Raw genomic sequence first — 20,601 nt, 5'->3', positions numbered from 1 at the left:
ACACGTTAAAATAAATTCCGAAAAACCAAACTGAAGAAGCAAAGGATAACTGAATAGTATTTTCTCCCATTTTTGGACAGCGCAAAATATGAAAACATCCGACTTATGACTTCGTAAAATTGTGTGTCATCTTTTGTTTTTCAACACTGCCACTTGTAATGCTTTTTTTCGCACACGTATGTACTTTTTGCTGAGCACAAAATCCATTTTTTACTGCTGTCACCATTTGATTGTTTACAGCACACTGGAAATACCTCTTTATAGTATTTTTATGCATTTGTTTGTGTGTGAGTAACCGTTATCGGAGTCAAGCCCCACACGCATATACACATTTGAGTGGGCATGTGTGTTCGCTCATGGCTGTTTTTGCGCAAACTTTTTCTCTTGACAACATTTGACAGACTTTGGCGTTGGTTGCAACAGCAACAACACCAATAACAACCACAAATTAAATTGAAAAACTTTTTTTGGCACGAATGCGATAGAGAAAAAAGTTGCTCAAAACCAATGCTTTATTGTTGTTGTTGTTGTTGGTAGATATACAGCAAATACTATCAACTGTCAGTTGCAACGTGGCGTATGAGTATTTTGTACGTCAGTATACAGTGTTGCCGAAGCAAAGTGGCTGCCGGAAGTAGAAGTCTTATTTGCCATCGGACACATGTGTGACTTACCGCTTTGTGTGTATATATATCGGTGTGTTCTGTATGTTCTGCAACTATGAAATCGTCTACTTTGTTGACATAAAATTTGTAGTGTCGTAAGTTACGAGTATGTGAAGCTGCCGAGGCTGCTGACAAAAGCTTTATCTGCAAGAACAAGTGCACATATGAACACATATATAATTCTACATATGTATGTATATTAGGGTGGAGCGAAAAAAAAATTTTTTTGTTTTGCTTAGCCTGGGGGTAAAATCTGTAGATTATAAAAAAATAAAATTTTTGGACAAAAAAAAACCTTTTTTTAACACCTAAAGGCTCAGTTCTAAAGTAAATTTCGAGTTAAAATTTTTTTTGAACAAAAAATAATAATTTTTGGTTTAAACATTTCACGTTTATATAAAATATACGGATTTGACGGTTTTTGACTCACATTTTATTTTAACGCTTAAGGAAAGCATATTGTCGTTTAAGACTTTTTTTAAAACTCCAATAATGACCACAGAAAAGTTTTTTAAGTTGATAAAAATTAATTGGCCAGAAAGAGGACTCTTCACAACTTCTAGAACAATTAATAAAAAAATTTTACGAAATAAAAATTTTAACTCGAAAATTTACTTTAAAATTGAATGCGCCTCTTAAAAAAAAATTTTTTTTTGTCCAAAAATTTTAATTTTTTAAAATCTACAGATTTTACCCCCCAGGCTAAGTCAAAAATTTTTTTTTCGCTCCACCCTAATGTATATGTAAGAGAAATGTATATATACACCTGGGAGTACATTTGTGGTTCAAGCCGGCGTGACAAAGGTGGCTGATAAAGGAAGGACAAAGTCACAACAAGGCTCTCTCTGGCTCAAATGGCAGTCGGTGGGCCAAAATCTGCTTAAGTACGTTCAGTCGTAGGGCATTGTAGTGTTGTAAACAGACTTACACACAAGCCATTCTGCTTTATATTTGCAGTGTTGTAACTCGTCTGCCGCTTTGTGTCCTTTGCGACTGTGGGAGTTGTTTCACAACTGAGTCTCTGTACATATGTACATAGCGTATAACTGCACTTGCTTGCAATTTGTAGGTGCTTCACGAAATCTATCCATTTACGAGCACACTTACAAATATCTTGTAAACTTTTTTTTTTTGGTTAAATTAATGATATCATTAACGCGTTGAGAACTGCAGTCACATGCTGTTGAGCAAATAAGGTATTGAATAGGAAGTGTGTTGCGCCTAAATGTATACTTCAGCGATGTGTGTTTTTTCTTTTCAACACATATATTTTGTCCTTCAAGATCAAATTAAAATTTTTCTTTTTAGATAAAGTTTAAGGATTTAAAATGTTTGCCACTTAAGTAGGATTAGGGTTAATTTCAAAAGTTATTGTAGAAAAAGTTGAATTTCTACCAACGAACATCCCTAACCTAGAGTTTGCAGTTAATATGAAAAATATTCACACAAAATACATAAGCCGGCTTAAAAGTAGGCGAACCATTAAAATCACAACGCACTGGTCGAACTATAAAAATTGTTGATAAACGTAGAGAAGCTTTTAACTAAGTAAGTAAAATAGGCGAAAGCTTTGAAAAGTGAATTTTCCTTTCGTATTTTTAATTAGCTGTAAATCTTAAAGTTCACTGCTGTGAAAGTTTTTTGGATTATTATGTTATTTGAAGACTCATAATGCAAAATAATAATATTCATTGTAAAAGTCTTAGTACACGACGTTTTCTAACTAAAAAAGTTGTGATTATTACATATTTTATATGGAAAGCTTTTTTATCTGAAAAATTATCTTCACGATATTTGGCACAACTAATTACTCAAGATAATGCTACGATCCCAAATATATTGTTTAGATCAAATCACTAAAGCATACAGCTGCCATACATACATAACGATCAAAACCAAGCTTTTATATGAAAAACCTTTTTGTTTGCAAAAAAATATATACACGAAATTTGGCACGAATTATTGTCAAAAGCAATGCTATAATGTCAGCAGATATTATTCAGATCGGACTACTTTAGCATATAGCTGCCATACAAACCCTTTTATGTTATTACAAATGCACCTGATGAGTATTTATGCTTCAATGCAGTCGGTTTTTTCTGGTTTTTGTTTTGTGATATGAATAGCGCATACTATATTTAAAATGAGACTTGGTTTTATAAGTATATGCTGCTTTGCCTAATTTATACAACCTCCGTACAAAATAACCAAAAAAACAACATATAAATTCTATTTTGCCGCAAGATAAATCGGACGCCCCTGATAAGCATGCAATTTGCCATACACCACATACATATGTTCGTCTGTACGTGTGTCTGCCTCAAGGATGCACATCACGCTTGACATTTTGCATTGTTCGCCTTTTTCGCTTGCTTCATCCACTGTCTTCTACACCATGCACAAATATTTAAACAAACGCACGCGCGAGCATGCAAAATTACATACTTACATGCATATATATAGACACATTTGCATGCATGCTTCTGTATTTGAATGATTGCGAAAGTTGTGGCATTGTTTGCCCTGTTGGCCTATTTCTTTTTGACCCTACTTTTTCGTACTTGTTTACCATAATTTGACGCACGCATACACAAACAATTACAACTACTACACGTGTATGCATGTTTCTATAAGCATTTGTGTGTGTATGTGTGTGTGATTGGTGGTGTGTTTTGCACTTTTGCTACATTTTCATGTTGAGCATAATTTTTAATACCCCAAGGAGTGCTGTAATTTTCTTAAACTGTGCGCACACTTTCACAAAGATATAGATGTGTGTGTGCATTCCTTTACATATATTTATAGGTATAGTAGAAACATAATTGCATATGTAGATTAAGCGCTCCGCCATTGCTTGTTAACATTTGTGGCGCAAAAGTGGAAAGCAATGTCGTGAGCGAGAAATTAAAAAGCATACAACTTATTGCCTGCATGTATGTGTGTGTGTGTTACGCATTTAACAGACCACGCTGATTTCGCGTGAATAGCGAAAGCTTTTACTTATGTGGTATGGCGCATAATATTCGTTATTGGTTTTCGCCAGTAGCTCTAAAAGTCAAGTAGGGTTCTGGGTAATAAAATTGTTCAATGGAATATTTTATTTTCAAGCAAAAATATTTTTCGAAATTTTCTGCGAAACTACGCCTTTGAAATGTTTTATCATTGCAATATGTGCGAGAAACTACGATTTAAAGCAGCTTTCACTGCCTTTTTTTGTCGCTTGCTTAAATTTCTTGCCCTGAGGAGATCATAAATTGTATGGCTATTCTTCGACAAGATACAATTTTAGTTTTATTAAGGAATACTCCAAAGCCAAACCATATAAGATTTCTAACAATACATGAATATAAGAATCTTAGAAAAATCTTCTAACATCTTTATGTTTTGTTGACTTTATTCATAGGTGAGACAATTTTAGTATCGTTATCCCAATTTTTGATTTTAAAATCCACGAAAAATCATTACTCGTACTACTCAAGTCCTTCCATCACTGTTACATACTCAAGTCGTTTATATATTATATATAGAAGTTTTCTAAAGTCTGTGATGCTTGTATTTGCCGATGAATTGGTTTAGTTTAGTCGAACTGAGTTCTGGCAGTCTTTTCTCTACGCACATGCCTTCTAGGAAGGTAAAGGGAAGAAAGGAGTCGCTCTAGGAGAGAGGCGGTGAGATTATTTACGTATGGATAAGAGCTTGCAGGAAATGTTGGTAGAAAATTACATGCTTCTTGATCGTGTGTACGTCTTCCAAGCGGAAATGGTTGCCTTTAAGGGAGCAGCAGATTTTCGGCTCCTCGTTTATAATAGTGACTATCCACTCTGAAAGGGTGTGATTATAGCCTTGAGCTCGCTGAACGTACGCTCGAGACAAGAGAAGGAATGTCTCAACTATTTATCTCTGGCATCGAGTTACTGCATGTTTAGACTGATTTGGGTGCCTGACCATAGCAAAATTACGCAAAACTGGATTGTTATATGGCTTCACACAAGAACTATCTAAGTGTGATGCCATCTTGCAGGTACAGCTATCTAACCTAACACAGGTTAGTTTAGGTTACGGCTTGCTAACCTAAATAATTTGCGATATACCCAAAACTCTTTGTAGTATAGTATCCTTTGTTGTAATCAAACCAACTGTAGATTAAAGAGCATCATTAAGAAACTTTAGATTTTAAAAGTCTGTCATAAAAAAAAGATGCTGATAAAAGTTTATCTCAGAATAAAGAGTGATTTAGGTACATACCTTTTTTGACTTGATCATACACTATAATAGGGTTTTATAATTACAATATTCGTTACTTTATGCCTTCAAAATTTTTGATATTCTTCAAATGAGATCAAATAATAACCTTTCGTTGCAATTCGCTTAAGCTATATGGATTATCATCCTTTATGTTGGATTAAGTACTAATATGATTACAATTCGCTAAATGAGTAATGCATTTATAAATTTACTCACGAAAATTTTGCAGCATGCATACAGCATATTTTAGAGGAAAACTCTACTTAAGCGCAAATAATTCTACGCGCCTAACTTAATTTGCAAATGCGTGTTTTTGCACATAAGTGTAATGTAATAACAAGAAATTTCGCGTAGCTTTGTAAGCGGAAACTAAGAGAAGTGGAAAAATGGATTATGATTACAATTTCAGCGAATTCATCTTACTTTTCTGAGGAGCTCACTTTAGTTTCGCCGCGCTAAAACCCTGCGGATGTGCAATATCTTATTAACATCATAATACTCGTACATACATATGCATATGTTATCGTATATACCTCATATACATATGTATGTATGCGTGTGTGTATTTTCATGGTAGTTTGCACTTCCAACTGCGAAAACAACTTTTCTGGATTATAGTTGTTGTACGATTAGTTGGGCATTGTTTGCGTAAGCGCCATGAAAAAAATACACGTATTATACATATACGTACACATATATATTTACAAAGTGTTAAATAAGTCATATCTGATATTCATATAATTCCTGCATGGCGGAAGTGAAACTATAAAATTCATTTCTTTAGAGAAACTTTTTTAATTTTAATTAAAGGCTGCAAGAAGTTGCATTAAACGGCCGGAAGCGGAAGTGCACTAGGCTCCTGCCAAAAATTTTGATTAAAATTTTATATTTCGCGCATATTAAATTAGATTTCATATTTTACTTGCTAAACCATGACTTTTTGCAATTAATTTGGAAATTACAATGAGTGGTTATAGGTCAACAAATTTGAATTTAAGGACCTTCTGTATTCCGAGAGTTTACTTTGCACTTAAGCAAACGAAGCTCAAATTAAAACTTAAACTTCTTATATTTTTTTGGCGCTTCAGTTGCCTATTGAAATATCTATTTTACTTGAAATTACCTTATAGGTCTAGTAAATATTCTTACAAATATTTTTCTTTGCATCTCCAAGAGCTACTTTACAGGTATAAACTTCTTAACTTCAAAAACAACTTTCACTTTTTGTATGCCCTGAAACTAATGAAACGTCGGAGGCCCTTTCAAATAAATACATAAATGATAAGTGAGACGAGCTGAGTCTATTTAAACTGTCCCTCAACTTTTGAGATAACTTTGCGAAAATTTTACCGATTTGTCAGAGCGGTCTATATCGGATCACTATAGCATATAATTGCCATACAAACGTAACCATCAAACTCATGTTGGAAAAATTTATGGAAAAATTTTTTATTTGAGAAGATATCTTTACCTTTGTACGGTATTATAACTTAGGTACAGTTGAAGTTTACCTTTTTTCCTGTTTTCAAAATAGTAATAGAGGCTGTTAAAATATTGGCTCAAACCATTACCAGGAATAGCTTCACTCCGAATTTCAATAATATAACTCACACATTGACGGATATTTGTGGTAAAAAGTCAGCCATAGGCTCTCCACAGGGTCCACATTTCAGGTATCTGGGGCTTTAATATTTATGGTCCGATTTTGATAATCTTTAGACCTAAGATATCATACAAGTACATTAAAGGAAATATTCGTGCATTTTTATCACGATATATTAATTGGTGCTTGACTTGAATACTGGAAAGTATCAGAGGGAATTTTTAGTTGGGTCACAAGGGAATTTGTTTGAAATTGGTCGAATAGTTTCTGGGATAAAGGATTTCTTCTAATAGAGGGCCGCGATACGCCCGCTATCCAATCTTGACAGCAGATAATATGATGCCTTCGTAAGCCAATATCATCTGATATCATCAAATTTCTCATTGTTTGAGGAAGAACTAACAGGATTTGTTCTTAACAAGTTTGATTTATTGAGCCTTAGTGATTTATGAGATATATACTTAACATCTATGAGTAGGCGAGGACCCAACCGCAAACCGCAGATACCGCTCCTTGACTCGATGTTCTGTACCAACCTACAGCTACAAACAACCATTAGGTGAAAAAAAAATTTTACTTCCTAGCAACATATTGCCAGTGTATAAAAATTATATGTATTTTTTGACAGATGTTTGACATTTTAACCATTCACAATCATTTTCGCTAGTTTTGTTGTCGCTCTAACATTTTTTAATAAGAGAGCAACCATTTGGCGAACATTATTTAGGATCCAACCAATTTTATATATTAGTCCAAAGATAAGTTACATGAACATGAGCACAAATTTATAAAAGGCTCTGAAAAACGATTATAACAAACCAAAACATTAATTTAAACCCCTAATAGTTAGGTAAAACTGAACTATAAAATGATCTCACCAATGTCACCGAATATAAAATATATTTCTCTCCGACCAGTAAGTCAATAGCATTGTTAACTCCTCACCACAAAGCATTCATACTCAAATTCTCAAATTAAATGCCAATAACTTTCAACACTTGAAAACTTACGCGCCAGGTACAGCGAGCGGAGGGGCGCAGCTGAAAATCGATTGAGCGTACATTGAGAAGCAAAAGTGGAATTTTTGTTTAGTTAATGGAAATTCAAAGGCACCAGCTGCAATAAGTCAAGTGGAAAATTCGCAGTTGAACGCACTTTACATGAGAAATATGAGAGGCGAATGTACACCAACAACAACAAACGACTTTAGGCATATTAGTGAAAGCGAGTAGCGAGTGTATTGCCCGTGCTCCTGGCCACGGTGACAAAGCCACATTTGAATGCATGAAGAATAAAGTCAATGAACAAACTGAATTATCAGGTATGAAATATGATTGTCTACCTGTCATGCTTAGAAACATAGAACAATTCGAAATATGCTGCGGTGCAACCTGCGCTAATATGTCTACAGATGCATGCACAATAGTGTCGTGATTCTTTCTTGATGAATAAAGTTTTTTTTCGCATTAAAAAACGTTGATGTAACCCTTTATTTTTGTTTTCTAAAGGGTCAAATAATTGATTTTAAGGTTTAAGTTTTAAAAATACAAGAAAAAAATTTTTAATTTTATTTGTCATTTGCAATAGTAGCGGCTATACCACTTTAATGAGGTATCCGCCTGCTCTATTGCATGAATTCAACTCGTTAACTTTGTTGCTATTTTTACATGTAATTTTTTTGAGAAGAGACCAGTAGCGAGCAGGAAAGTGGCGAATCGAAGCCAACTAATATATTTTTATCTTGTATCTTGTTCATGGTATAGTCAGAATTTTAAAATTCACATTTCAAAAATGTTCTATTTATTGTAGCAAAGGCTTGGTGAGCCTCAGTAATGGCATTTTTCGTCAAAAGGCGCCAAATGAGCTTCTCACTGAGCAATACTATTATATAATATTATATATCATGACATTGTCATCAGTGTTATCTTGCAAATTTTTGGTTAACTCGCCGCTGATTAAGATAGAGCCGGATAACTTTTTTTTTTTGTAAATTAAAGTAAATGTAAGTTCCTTTAAAGAATTCCAAAAGAAATTAAATTCCACTACAAGCGCTTAAAATTCTCTGCTGCCTATTTGTTATTGATTATACTCATCACTAATCTCAACACTAAACTATTTTAATTTTCTTTGCCAACCTGGGGCATTCTAAGCAACCTCTAAGGCTTACCCTACAACATACACTTTCAGTTCCGTTTTTTTTCAGGTTCTTTTATTTAAATTCAATTTAATATTGTAACTCCATATTAGCTAATTCAAAGTTTAACCACAAGAAAAACAAGCGCACCTCCACACGATGTAAAAGCACCTTTTCGGCGTACTCACTGTCGCAGCAGCGTCCACGCTGATACGTAACGACCGCACATTACCGCACAAATTGTAGGTTAATTCAATTAAATTGAAATTAAGTTGCCAACATTTTCTAGGCAGTTGGCTGCGCTGGCTGTTCGGGCGAAAACGGCCTTTAACATCGCACAGACGTCTTAAATCGCATTAAAGGACGCATGAACCGGCTTTTTCAGTTCGTTTTTTTTGTGATACCTTTATGCCGTACTTCGCAATTTTTTATGTTTTTTTACATATTTCTTTTTTTTTTGTGGCCAACTCACATCAAAGCGTTCGCGAACTTAGTTGCTTTCGTAGGCGCCTGCCGGTGACTTGCTCCGTTACGCGCTTTTAGACATGGATCACGCGCAAATGCGTTTGTGCGCGGCAGTTTGGTCGATTTTACTTTCCTCGTTGGCTGCGTTTTGTTCAGAAAGCATTTACAAGTATATATACTATATATATATATATATGTTTGTGTCTGTGTTTGTGTGCGCAACTATCTAATTTGTTTGAGTTTTACGTCAACGTAATAGTTTACTAGTTTAATTGAATTTCACTTTATTTTCTTTGTTTTCATCTTCCTCTTCAGCTCAACTCAATTCAATTAACTCATTTTAATTTATACGTATGTTTGGAATTTCAGGATTTTTTTTCAACTCTCTCTTATGCTATGATTCTTAGTTGGCTTGTTGAACAAATTGGAATTTCTTCGCCTCAACACCGCCTGTTGTGCTCTCTTTCCCCTTGTTTGAAAGTTTAAGCTCACATAGCAAGTGTCGTGGAAGTATGTTGAAACCTGGGCAAAAAATACTAAAGAGAACTGGCTTTCGAGCGCAAGTTAATGGCTTTAGTTGCTACTTGAAAGTAGTAGAAATTTGAGTAGAGCTTTTGCTACTTTAAAAAATGTAGAAGTGTGTGTGTTTTTATACTATTTCGCCGATTTTTTGTTTTATTAGTAAGTAGATAGTTTTTTAAAGCAAGTATTCTCGCCAATTTACAACCTAAAATAATTTTAACATTAGAGCTGGAGATGACTAAACTTCTAAGGCACTTTCTTCCGGAAAAACAATTACTGTACGGAATCTCTCTTGAGGCAGCGAATATATAAAAGTGAAAATCATATAGTGCATAGGTCTTACTTGAACGAAGCCATTTGTATTTGCCCTGCTAGTTATCACCTTGAGTGTTAGCACGAAGACGTTTTTTTTCTAATAAGTCATTAACAACGAGTTTGTGGAGAAATGAAATGTCCGTGAGATTTGAGATTTCATTCAATCAAAAAATTTAGTAATCAGTAGATCCAAAAATATTATCTATGTATTTGTATATATGAAAGTCAGACAGCTGAATGTTATCCAGAAATCAGATAGCCGGAGAAAAGTAGGATCTCTACATTTAAGCTTTGATGATTACCTTCCACAGTTTCGAAGAAAACTTTCCATGACGCCGTCTTGGTTTTCCGTATCATAGACTTGTAATTTATTTTAGAGGAGGCCAGAATCTGTGGTACTTCTTTCTCTTATTAAGAACTTTGATGTTGCATGGTATCATGATCGACTTGAAGTGATTCGTCTCTGTCTTTCTAAACTTGCAGTTAACTGTAGTTTTAAAGGCGGGCAGAACTGAAGACTTCGGTACATGCGCTGGCAGAAAACAAAAAGTTCTTTCCCCACGCGGTTGGAAAAAGTAGCCAAAGCTTCCTCTATTACAACTGAATCATCCTCAATATCATCAAGAGTTCCGGAACTATGATTCAGGTTAAACCTTAATATATATTATATTAAGAAAACTTGAGTTTGAACGAGCCAACCCTCATCAAGCAAAATCTAGTTATTTGTCTCATCACTCGGATAACTCATGTTATTAGATTTCTTGCAAAAATGGACATGAACTTTAAGGATTCATGACAGCCTTCCACGATTTCAAAGACAACTTTCCATGAAGGCCTTTTGACTTTCCTTATCATAAGCTTATAAATTGTGATTTCTTAAAGAGTGCTCAGGTCTATGTGATACTGGATTTTTTATGATTAAAACCCAAATTTTCGATTGTCTCATAGTCCACCAGAAGGAATCTCTAGCGTTCTGTTCGAACTCAGATTTGCGTACTGTGATTTAGCTTCCAAAACCAATAAGGACACGTATGATCAATACGACGAGTCTTCCTCGGGATCTTCCATAGCAAAACTTGGGATTGCACCCAATATTCAATTAATCGAATTTATAAGATGATACCAGCAATTTGTAGGTGATTGTACCACGAATTTCGTTGCCGAAAACGAAATTAAAGCCAATTATATTGTTGAAAGTGAAAATGTGTCTACCACATCTTTAGCAAACAAATACACACATTCACACAAAACATTATACATGTACATATGTATGCCTTTTTGTTTACAAACTGTCGCCGCCTAGCTGTACTTGGTATCTAATAGAATATATTCAACGACAGCGTCTGTCGCTCGTAAAATTTAAACCGCCTATTCGCGTTAATAAATCACAGCGTTTGTCTCAGTATGCCAAACAACAATAACAACAATGGCAAAAAACATAAAAATGGTAAACATTTTTGAGCGTCTATTCGCCTACACTTCTCGCCGGCTTTTATGCTCGTAATGGATATTTTCGCTTGTCTACATAACTTTATAACGGTATGTTTGTACATGCAATAGTAGATAAATAAGTATGTGTAAATACATTACGCTCGCTCAGACGTGTTTGTGCGCTACTCGTATTTTATGCTATGAAACTATTTTTTTATGGCTAACCAGTAGATAAAGCCACTTGATTGTTGGTAAAAATTTCTAAATGGTTCAGGAGCGGCTTTAGTACCTCACTTGCAAGTGAGGACTTTAAAATTTATATCTTTTTTACTTTCTGAAAATTTCAGAATTTAAAATTTTCTCACCAGCACAACTTTTTCTAATAGGATATCCACATATGTGTGTAGGTGTATATGTATGTATATTAGGGTGTTCGTTATTTCTGAAGTAAATTTTTTTTTGCTGACATCCTCAGAAATATTTAGTTTTTGACATTAAAAAAATTATCCAAGCTTTTCCCATATATTGTACATACATACCCCTATAACATTCATACAGTACACCATGTCGTATGCGTAACACGAGTAACGTAAGGCGGAGCACCCATTACAATTAAAAGCTCATACTTGCAGAGACTTTCGTAGAGGTGTCTAAGAACCTACTTTTCAGAGTATCAAGCGAAAAAAAGTATTCGTTTTTTCTGACCCACCCTAATATATGTATATCTATGTCTTTCTTAACAACAATTGTTGGCGTCTTTTGTTAAACACTTTGAATGCCATTTTGTTGCGCATTTAATGGCCTGCTTGTTTCAACATTTGCATATAAATTTTACAATTTTGCCGTTTTTATAATCTTGCATGTAAATTTTAAGTAGTTTTTGCTATGCATTTGCAAATGACATTGCCATTCCGCATATCATATAAGCTGAAAGACACACACATACACACTCTTAGTACAATGTTGGAGCATTGTTTTTATATTTTTTATGTGCTGTTGAGTGTGCATAAATGTTGTTTGGCTGCAACATTGTTGGCAGAATTTATTTATCTTCTAGTTCGCCCATTTGTAAATTGGTTCTGACTCATCCTCACACAAATGTGCTACAAACCGCAATTTGGCGGAGCGGTTTGTTTTTATAACGAAGTTTTTAAACCACTTGAAATACTCACGCCTCCTGCGCACGTGGCCAGGCTTTTCTTATAAAAATAAATGATAACATTAACAGGAGGTCCCTTCTGTGATAATAATACTCAAATTTAGATAACGCCGAATAATCCTCTACACTTCCAACCGTAGATTGCCCCCCTCGTCGCTTTCACACAACTATAAAAGATATAAATGGTTACCTAACTATTGAAGAGACATACAATATTTCAAATATGAGGCAAAGAAGTATTGTTTATAAATGAAACCGTAGATTTCAGGGTATTTATAGATCTATAAAGAAGTGCAGTTTTTGAAAAATAAAAATTTAATATTTTTTCAGTCAGTGAATCCGGTCATCTCCGTTGTTGAACCTAAAAATAAAAAAAAATATGGTTAAACTAGAAGATATTCTCCGTACAAATCAAAATCGATAAAAAAAAAGTTAAATTTTACCACAAATTTTGTTTCGGTTTTAATCCGCCAAAATTCGATTATTGATCAGATTCTAAACTACTAGTTCATAATATTAAGAACTATATACAAAAGACGCAGAAGAAACTCAATAGTATTCGATTCAACTATGACTGATCGAACTGATTGAACCGCCTAAGAAAAGGTGATTTTTGGACTTTAAAAAAAAAAAAAACTCAAATTTTCAAGTTATATTTATTCACATTCAGTAAATGTACGCAAAGAGTGGCAATAAAAATAATATACAGTTTTAGTTAGTTATTCGCTTTTTCCGAAGTAACTAAAAAAAAGGTCCTAATCGGCTGCAGTCATAACGGATTTGAATTTTGAAGACGGTTTCCATAATGCTTCGTAGAAGGCATAAGAAGTCATATTCAGTTGCGCTCGTTCTACAAGGTGCGTTCCAAAGTAAACAGTAAAAAAGTAACAAAGTAAACTCTAGAAGCCGAGGGAGGCTAGTTTGAATAAATTTTGATTATTCAAAATATATAAAATAAATTGATTTTGCCGACAAAACCATTTGTTCTGTCTTTTTTTTAAAAGTCCTGTTTACTTTGGAACGCACCTTGTAAATGTGATGAGTTGTTGTCGGTAGCGTTCTACATTACTGGTTTCATCCAGATTTAGAAGCTCATACTAAGAAAACGTCCTGGATATTCCACTTTACCTTTGGTTTAATATTAATTTTATCGCCAGTCATAATCTGGTTTGTACCTATTTGTTTTTTGTACCATATCCATAAAATTTACATAAAACTTAATTATTCATACGAGTTGCTTTGGCGAGAGTAGTAGCAATGAGCAAGTGAAAGAGATATACATAATTTATTAATATAGCTGAAACTAGACAAAGAATTTAATGGCAAGCTCTACCGTTTGTGAAGATGGCGAGGTGAAGAGAGAATGTTCAATTAATATCTTGAATTCTATATTCCTTATTCATTGGCTCGTCGCTTTTGTCGATGATAAGCTCGTATAAATTTTCATAACATCACTCAAAGACCATCTCATCAGCAGCTTGCTCTTAAATTTTCAAATTATTAAAGATTTTATCAAGAGAAGTCTAAAAGGAATAAAGTAAAAAAGCAAAAGCGCTGATATCCTTTGGAAACAAAGCAGTTTTTTAACAAAAAATGTGTGTTTTTGTGAGGTATATATATGTGTATTTTTAGTGTGCATGTGTTAGTGAAAGACGCTTCCTTCGATTTCTACTTTTTCGCCTGCTCATTTCATAATAACTTAGCTTTACGTTATTCGCTTTGTCTCGCGCCAGCAGCGAAGAAGCATAGAAGCGACGAAGCAGAGAGGTGGCATTGTCATTTCGTGTGGAAAAACAATTGAAAATTTGTGTGGTTATCGGATATAAATAAATTGCCTTTATGATTTTTTATGCCACATTTTCTGCAATGTTGACTGCGGCATTATTGTCGCGCTGTTGTTGTTGTTGTCGTTGTTATCTCTTCTTGTTTAAAATAAAATAAATAAAAGAATTTTGTTATCGTCTCATATATAATATAAGCAAAAGTAATGAGAATGTCTGAGTGTGTGTATGTGCGTCGTCTGCCGCCAACGCTGTTGGCGCATCATTTGAATATTTCAAGCACTCACGTGCCGTTAGAGCATTTTATTTCGCTTCGAAGCTGCTTCTTACATTATTACAACACCAATATGCCGTGAAGCTTGCATACAGGCTTATGTTTAATATATGTACAATATGCGTACAAGTCTTAATAACTAATATGTATAAGTAAGTTTATATAAGAAGATCGTACATGCCACTGGTGCATCCAGAGATCAGTTGAACGAGATAACTTTGCTTAGAAAGTATGTCATTCCAATTTGGAAATCTTACCACTTGTAGAAGACCTTTATGCAGTCGAAAGCAACTTTTCCCTTTCTTTCCTTTTCGAATCATAAATTAAGTAAGCTTTCTACCTGAACTAAAAGTGAAAATAGATGAGAGCTATAGTGACACCCGCAATTGCTTTAGTTGCAACAAAACTGGTCTTAACAAGACCGCGAGCCGAGATTTCAACGAAAATTTTTTAAGATAGAATTTTTAGAATTTTATTTTATATAATTAGTTTGAGTTATACTAATTAAAGCATCATCATGGCAAGTTTTTCTATGTCATTGAGCCACGATTTCGGCGAAAGTGTTTTAAGAGGAGGATTTTACGAAGTTCTTTTATGTAAAGTTAGGTTAAATTATATAGTTTAAATTATATATATTTATAGTGAGTTATGTTATGTTATGTGAAGTTTTGTTAAGTTTTTTTGTAATATGTTATGTAGGTTATGTTATGTTAAATTAAGTTTTTTTTTTGGTTGGGTAATGTTATGTTATGTTAAGTTAAGTTGTGTTATGTAAAGTTATGTTAAGTTTTGCTATGTTTAGTTAAGTTATGTTTTGCCATGCTTAGTTAAGTTTGGTTAAGTTATTTTAAGTTTTGTTATGTTAAGTTTAGTTAAGTTCAGTTAAGTTAAGTTAAATTATATTATGCCATGTTTTGTTAAGTTATGTTAAGTTATGTTTTATAATATTTGTTAGTACCATGATGTGTCATACTTTTTTTCCTAGCTTTTACTATACTCGTATTTTTTGTTACTTAACAAAGGCTTACGCGTTATATCTAGTCTATCCTACTATTTTTGGTAGACTTTGTTTTTTTTTTTTTGTTTTCAACGAAATTTTGAATTATTAGCGCGCTAAGTACATGAATTTTCCTTATGTATGCTATAATATGCTACATCGTGTTATGTGGAATGCTATGTTTCCTTAAACTAGGTTTTATTTTCCTACTTTACGTAATGGTATGTTAAGTTATGCTGTATTTTATTTATGCAATGTTTAACATATGTTAAGGTAACATATGTTATGGTATGATTTGTTCTCTTATGTGATTTTATACTACAAAGCTGTTATGTAACATTACACATTACGTCATATTATGCTATATTACGTTATGTCATGCTAAGTTAAGTTATGTTATGTTACGCGAAATTTAGTTGTGTTACTTGTTGGCTGTTAAGCGTTTAATTTAAAAACACTCGACATATTTTTGTACAGCGATCCAGCTTATTCACTCTGCTTCTTCCTTTTGCTATATATATTTGTATAATTAAAACAATATGTGGAACAATATTTCATCCAAAAATTCATAGCGTGAAATTAGTCGCCACAATATTTGTGTCTAATGTGCAGTGCAGACACTGGTGAAAATATTAATATTTTTATACTCTTGCAACATGTTGCTATAGAGTATAATAGTTTTGTTCACCTCACGGTTGTTTATATCACCTAAAACTAATCGAGATAGATGTAGGGTTATATATGTACTCGTTTATATGAATGATCAGGATGATGAGACGAGTTGAAATCAGTGTAACTGACTCTTCGTCCGTCCGTATGTCCGTGCAAGTGATAAATTGAGTAAAAATTGAGATTTCTTGATGAAATTAGTATACACGTTCCTTGCCAAAAAGTGAGGACGAGTTCGTAGATGAGCGTAACCGGATCATTGCCACACCCACAAAACACCATTAAACGAAAATTCTTAAAGTGCCATAACTAAGCCGAAAATTAAGACGCAAAAGTGTAATTTGGGCTGAAATTTTTTTAAAAGTGGGCTTGGCCCCCTAAATGGTTTAATGTACATATCTTCCAAACCGCTAAAGATATATCAACCAAAAGTCATTTTATAACCTCTTCAAACTCGTATATTAACCACATCCGCTCCCCATATAACGGTTATGTTGAAAACTACTTAAAGTACGATTACTCACAAAATAAATGAGCCCAAAAGCATTAAATTTCACAAGCAGAATGGTAGAGAAGGGCTTTATGGGATCTGATTTCAACAAAACTTGGTATGTGATATTACTCAAATATTTCTATTATACACTGCAAAAAAGGGCAAAATCGGATGACAACCACGCCTAATTCTAATATAACAAACTTTCAAAATCGTCTGATTCTTTCACTTTACAGTACAAAAGTCAAACATCAAAAAAGTTATCAGAATTAAACTCTGCAGAAATAGTGCCCTCAAGGTATTTTATCTTACGTTCAAAGTTGTCGGAATCGTACCATAACTTGCGCCAAAAATGTGTAAAAGCAGGTCAACATTTCCCTTAGCTGCTATATACCTAACATAAATATTTTCGAACCTCCGGTTCACTTTATACCGCATCTAACGGTTAATATGTAAGAAGTCTTCATGATATCGAGAAAGAATCATTTTCTAATCGCCGCTATACTTTCCTAAGTTTAATGTATAAAGTTTTGCCAAAACCTCAAGGTGCTCCTCCGCCTTTTTTCCTTGCAAGTTGCAAGAGTATGAAATGTTCGGTTACACCCGAACTTAGCACTTCCTTACTTGTTTTTTATTACTTTTTATTTATTTGTTTTTCGTACTTCACTGTTTTTCTGCATGAAATGCTTCGAATTGCTTTCGCTGCCAACAGAATTTAAGTGTTTTCCAGTCATTGTTGTTGTTATTTTTTTTTGTTCGGTAAGTAGTATATTTGTGCGAGCTGCTTTGCCTTTATTACTTAGTAGCGTGTCAGTGGCGGGCGCTGATTTGAAATTGGTTTTTGGAAATTTAGTTCAGCGACAGCTCAGACAAAAGTCGGTCAATAGCGTTGGCGTAAAAGTATCAAGGCAAATGAAAAGTGAAAACAAAATGGGTGGACTAAGATTCATGCACTTTTGTTCTCACCGGCTTTAGACGGTCGTAAACGTAGAAGGTGTAGCACGTTGTCACACATTCGTTTGTGTAGCAGTACTTTTTCGCAATATCTTATATATATATATATCTAAGATGATAAGCGCTTTAAAGCCCTCGAATATATTTATGCAAATATATGGACTCACAGATATATATTCATACGAGTACATATATTTTTTAAGTATTGGCTGTCATTTACTGTTGTAATGGGTAATCATTATAGCAACTAACATTTGCACATAATTTATTTTGCTTTTATGATCGCCTGGGACAAGCGCTCCACTTTGCCATAAACAAGGCAATAAAAGTTGTAAGTGTGTGTGCGTGTGTTTGTTAGCTGATAAGTTTGAGTAGCGCTTGTTGACATGAATCGCAGCGAAAATAGGGCAATTGCTTGCTTCATTTCACGGCGTTGGAGCAGTATGCAGCGCATAAGGTGTCAACGCCTTGAAGTATGCTTGGAAGTTGTTACAATACTTTGCAGCTTATGGTATATCGAAATTTTTTAATGCATATAGTATTATACAAGATAAATACATATGCGAGTTGTTGACACATATTTCAAAGAAAAATTTGTTAGCTTAAACCACTCAAAATATATATGCTATATATTTATATTACTGAAACCAAATCAAATGAAATATTAAACTGTGCAAAAACACTGAATTGTCGATAAAGCATAATTTCAATTTCCTCAAAATAAATATTTTCTCCTTGTTATCTATTTTAATACAATTAAAATGCTGAAAAGCCCGATTTAAAATTTATCAACTGGCAATCAATTAAAAACAATTTGCTTTACTGACTGATGCGTGCTAATTGCAACACAAATTTTCAACAAGTTCTACTTTTTCTTACATTCGTTAGTGCATGATTTATTATATAAAAAACTGCATGTAAATGTTGAAAAGTAAAATAAAAATTATGGAATAATATGAATTTTCAAAGCTGTGTCAATTAAAAATCACCAATTTCCATGAAATAACTTTTGAAAGTTTTTTAATTTTTTTATTGCTGGATTTTTGTTTAACCAGCGGTAGTTAGAGTGTGATACGCCGAATATTATAATTAAAGAAGAATCAGTTGTTATATGCATTATTCCGGCAACACTGTTTCTAAGTAGAGATCTGGAAACAATAGAACTTTTGTCGAAATTTCGGTTTTCTTTTCTCCAAGAAAAAGTTACCCCATTATATGGCAACATTATATACACCGTGTACAACTTTTTTTCTTGCTCACTTTGTTTTCACCGAACTTTTGAATTACTTATATGCTTTGTACATACATTAAATTTTCATTATGTACTCAGGTATATTATTTTATGTTACGTCGTGTTATGTTAAATTATGTTAATTTATGATATAATATGGTACATAATGTTGATATACATATCTCATGTTACATTCTGTTACGTTATGTTATGTTATGTTATATTATGTTATTTTCTGATGTGTTATGTTATGGTATATTATCTTATGTTTTATTATGCCATGTTATGTTTTCTATTATTATGTTATGCTACGTCACGTTAGGTTATGTCATATTTTGTATGTAATAGGGCAATATAAATACAATATTTTTGTGAGAAAAGAAGACGCCATTCATTGCCATTCATAATACCAAAGAATTTATAGTTACATTGTATAAGTATACGTAATGTACTGACAACAACCCTTCAAACTGTCTAACTTGTTAAACATATTTGGTTTATTATTGGCTCTTTATAAATACATTCATAATATATTTTATCCTACTAATATCAAATATCTTTTACTATTTTCATTTCAGTTTTTCAACATTCAATGAGCATTGTAAAACCATTCAAGTCCGGAATTATGTTGGTATGTATTGTACAACTGAAGAAATTGTAATTATTAATTAATTAATTAATTTTGTAAGAAGTATTCTTGTTTTCATCCCACATTTGTGTCTCATTTTACTGTGTTTATAGCCTAACGCTTTCACACCGAAAACCAATAAACATTTTGAAACCGGGAAGGTTCTTTTATTCCCCATAACTTGGTTTACGTCTAAAAAAATTATTCTTTGAATGCTGTGTCTAAATTTCAAGTCGATCGGTGCGAAGTTATGAATATTTTTATAACTGTGTTATAACCTGTTTTAGGAACGCTGTACTTCATATTTTTTTGTCTTCAGAATTTTAAAGCGTTTTCTCTACGACTGAAATTTTCAAATTACGGAAAGCTGTAACTTGATACAAAGAGCTATCTGCTAACAACACCGTTTACACCGTTTATACCAAAAGCTCGCTTTATTTGATTTTGGTATAAACTTTCTCCATTCAGTGTTGATATATTTATCACTTAAGTCAATACAGTCAATTTGATTTATGATAGACTTGAAGGTATGTTTGCCAGATTTTTGTTCGATTCGCCACTTCTCAAGTTTTAGTAAATCATTATATATTATCGAAGAGTTATTTTACGATACAGAAATTGTTTAAAATCCATACATAAATACCATATTACATATTTGCTTTAGATATTTCGATCCAAATTTCTCTACCAAATAATGTAATTCCTATCAGCACTACTCTACATATTTCTACTACTACATATGTACATTTCTCTTATTTTGTGCAGTTTCTAAGTTGTAGCTCAAAGCATTGTAAATTCAAAATACCAGCAGCATTTAGTGGAAGACCGCATCTAAATGTCAGTCTGTCAGGAATTGCAGTACAAATTCGATTCCTCATGTTTACGTGTATTAGTGAGGTATTTGTGCATGCACTGATACGCCTGAGAATCCGATCACACACATACACTGATACATACACGTGCAATAGAGTTACTGCAGCGCAATATTTAGTGTCTGACATTTTCGGAGCAAAAGTAATACACTAAGCAACATTT

General features: G+C 33.4%; 1 protein-coding gene across 1 annotated transcript in view; it reads left to right on the top strand.

The window, feature by feature from the left end:
• Window positions 1–20,601, top strand: part of LOC106627414 (G-protein coupled receptor dmsr-1) — a 150,708-nt gene that overhangs the window by 45,198 nt on the left and 84,909 nt on the right. Inside the window, exon 3 of the mRNA XM_014247511.3 lies at window positions 19,517–19,569. The gene's annotated coding sequence lies outside the window, so the exon portion shown is untranslated. The remainder of the gene's footprint in view (window positions 1–19,516; window positions 19,570–20,601) is intronic.

This window comes from Bactrocera oleae, chromosome 6 (assembly GCF_042242935.1).
Source record: "Bactrocera oleae isolate idBacOlea1 chromosome 6, idBacOlea1, whole genome shotgun sequence".
NCBI classification, from domain to species: domain Eukaryota; kingdom Metazoa; phylum Arthropoda; class Insecta; order Diptera; family Tephritidae; genus Bactrocera; species Bactrocera oleae.
This window is presented reverse-complemented; position numbering and strand designations above follow the sequence as displayed.